Source organism: Bos indicus x Bos taurus, chromosome 3 (genome assembly GCF_003369695.1).
Source record: "Bos indicus x Bos taurus breed Angus x Brahman F1 hybrid chromosome 3, Bos_hybrid_MaternalHap_v2.0, whole genome shotgun sequence".
NCBI lineage: Eukaryota > Metazoa > Chordata > Mammalia > Artiodactyla > Bovidae > Bos > Bos indicus x Bos taurus.
The window spans coordinates 3,938,288-3,942,033 of record NC_040078.1 but is presented as its reverse complement, the minus strand read 5'-3'; positions in this window follow the sequence as shown (position 1 = coordinate 3,942,033).

Genomic DNA, 3,746 nt, shown 5'->3' with positions numbered 1-3,746 from the left:
CACCCAAAAAAAACACGTCTGGCTACCAAGAAAGATACAAATCCCAAGGTCAGAACTGCCCTGATATCCATGTTTTTTTTTTTTTTTTTACTATTTTATTTCATTAAGACAAATGCTGTTCTTGACTCACCTAATTAATTTTCTGAGTACATGAAACACTTGGCCAGGGGAAAGAGACCCTTCGAAGAGCAGGAATGGACTCCATCCCACTCGTGTGTGTCTGTTGAGTAAACAGACTCATTTAGTTTCATAATGAAAAGATGCCCATTGACTCTAAACCAGGGGATGCTCTGTCTTCTGGATGCAGCTCTGAAGATCCACCTTACAAAGTCTCTCTGACCCCCCAGGTGAACTGAACACACTCTTCTTCCTGCCCCACGCCCCTTGGGTTCTCCCTCTTTGCTGGTACAAATGTATGAAGTAGTTTTCAATTGATATTTGTTTTCCTCTCTAAACTATTAACTTCCAAACAGATGTGGTGCCTTATTAATTTCTTTCTACCCAGAGCTTTACACAGTTCTGACACTGGACACTTAATGATTGCCTGTTATGTATCTGTGGAGTTTGTTTGTGGGAAAGTTTGCTGGCTTCAATTTGTGGAAAAGAACCAATAAAAAGATAAATGTATGTATGTATATACATACATATATAATCATATCATATATATTATAGCATACATATATAATGCATATATTCTGCCTTCCAGCCAGCACAGTGCATTACCAAAGGTACTCACCCCGATTAGAAGGCAGAACAAGGAAATGACCAGCGTCACATGCTTGGACTTGAGTCTTGTCGTGTGACTTGGACAAGTAACTTAGACTTTTGGAGTCCATAAAAAAGAAGATACTGAAAGCATTTATCTCACAGGCTGTTGTCAAGATTAACTGCAGTAAAACACTGGCACATAACACGTACTCAATAAATATCACAGTTATTGTCCCAATGCCCCTCTATGACCTCTTGTTAGAGTTAACAGCCCACATGTGAGTCATCACACAAATAGTGAACCACCACCTGACTTGCTAGGAAGCCAAGGGGTGGACTTTATCAGTTAGAAAGTTTTGATCTTTAGTATAGGTCAATAACCTGCTGATCAGCCGTATTTATAACAACATTTTGGTGGTCTCTGTCTTTAGTTACTTGGAGATGGTCTAATACAATCATCATCAGGCTCACATAGCAACTGCTGTTCAGTTGCTCAGTCATGTCCAGCTCTTTGGAACGCCACGCAACACACCAGGCTTCCCCGTCCTTCACCTCAAACTCATGTGCCTTGAGTTGATGACGCCATCCAACCGTCTCATCCTCTGCCATCCTCTGCCCTCAATCTTTCCCAGCAGCAGGGATTTTCAAATGAGTTCACACTTTCCATCAGGTGGCCCAAAGTTTTGGAGCTTCAGCATCAGTTCTTCCAATGAATATTGAGGATGGATTTCCTTTAGGACTGACTGGTCGATCTCCTTGCACTCCAAGGGACTCTCAAGAGTCTTCTCCAACACCACAGTTCAAAAGCATCAATTCTTTGATACTCAGCCTTCTTTATGGTCCAACTCTCACATCCATGACTACTGGAAAAGTTGTTTTAACTCTACAGGGATTTGTCGGTAAAGTAATGTTCCTGCTTTTTAATACGCTGTCTAGGTTTGTCATAGCTTTTCTTCCAAGGAGCAAGCATCTTTTAATTTCATGGTTGCAGTCACCATCTGCAGTGATTTTAGAGCCCAAGAAAATAAAGTCTGTCACTGTTTCCATTGTTTCCCATCTATTTGCCATGAAATGATAGGGCCAGATGCCATGATCTTAGATTTTCGAATGTTGAGTTTTAAGCCAGCTTTTTCACTATTTTCACCTTCATTGAGAGGCTCTTTAGTTCCTCTTGCAGCAACTGAGCTTGTCCAAACTGAAATGTGATGTCAATATAAAATATACTGGAGTCTGAAGATAATTTTTTAAAGAGTAAAATTTCTCATTCATATATTTTTATATTGATTAAATGTTTGGAATGGTAATTTGGATGTAAAGAGTTAAAATATAGTATTAAAATTTAGTTCACTATTTCCTTTTTAGATTGTTAAGTCTCCTTCATTCCATTCCATTGTATTTCATTATGTATATGGTTTATATTATATTTCTATTCGACAACATGAATCTAAGAGTTGAGCACACACTGCCCCCTTCCATCATGTTCCAGTCTCCCGCTCCTTAAAAAGCAATCATCCCCCACTACACTTCCATATAGTTCTCCCTCCAAATGTCCAATGCCATCCCCTTTCCCATATGTTGTCCATCAATGATCAGCAACCCTATTCCAAAGATAGCTTTGTTTAAATGTGTCTTGCTTCCCATGTTTTAGGAAAGTGCATGATTGGATTCTATTTATCATCCTCATAATCCAGCTAATTGTACAGAAATGGGTCAATAAACGGTTGAAAAATACTGTTTCAGTACTTTATTCAGCAGACAAATGAGTAAATATTTTGCAAACATTATAGTAAGATCAAGGCATTATGTTTGATGCTCTCGGTAATGCAATAATGAATAAGAGACAATGTTGCTTTCAAAGAACCTAGCATTCTTAATTAATACAAAAACATACGTTTTGCTCTGTGTCGTGTGGTACCTGAATATCTATCAATTGCCATTTCCAGAAGCTCTCTGCCTCATACCAGATGCCTCAGCAGTGCCAAACTACCAATGGAATCCTGGCCTTACCACCCTGTCTCACTGGAAGCTTTGCTAGGTTCATTCCTCTGCCTGGAATGCTTATTCCTCCCCCACTCCTCCACCCTTATCTCCAGGTTAAATGGGTTTTCAAGGCTCAGTGTTCCATCCCTTCCTCTAAGAAGCCATCCCTAATCCTCCAGCCAAGGCAACAACGGTCACTCCATTTTTCATACAATTGCTAGGCTTTATTGTTAATCTGTCACACTGGGTGGCAACTGGTTATTGACCATTCATATTGCTAAAGTATGAGCCATACATATGTCCAAAGAAGTTAGATGTTGAGTATATACTTAAAGACCAAAGTCCCAGCAGCCCCATATACCATAAACACAAACTCCTCTGGCAACTGATAAACCAATTACCCAGTAATTACTATTGGGGTGTAGGTATGATATAGAGAACAAAGGAAATTAATTTTAACATGAAACTGCATGACAACACATTAACAATCCTGCCAGATTCCTTGCCAGAACATCTCTGGTTTGGAGGGATGGATTAGAACTTGTCACACGCATGTTCACGGACTTTCTGATTTGGATTGCTTGAGAGTTCAGAAGATTAATGTCATCAATAGGAGTAGAAAAATGGACAGACTCATAAACTGAGAATTTTCATCACTCCTGCTGCAGCAGGAGCATCAGAGAACCGTTCTGTAAGCATATTTGCCAGGAGAGTTTCTAGAAGGACGAGAGAAGGACCAAAGTATGAAGGGGTTCCTGTACTCAGAGACAGAGACAAAGTCACATGGAGACGTGATGTTCTCTGAGCTCCACAAATAGCTCTTCTCTGTGCTATTTAAGTAGGGAGAGCAGTGAAAAGACTCTTATTCACTTGATTTCATTTTTTTGTGAGCTCTTACCCTATGTTCATTAGCTGATAGAGCCCTTACGGTGTGAGGTCTGTCTGGGGCCATTGTAGAATGCACATTGTCACCAAGATCTGCTGTGTGGGACTTGTTAGCATAGATATTATTTAGCTAAATAGCTCTTAATGGTTCCTTCAGAGCCCGCTGCATCTGT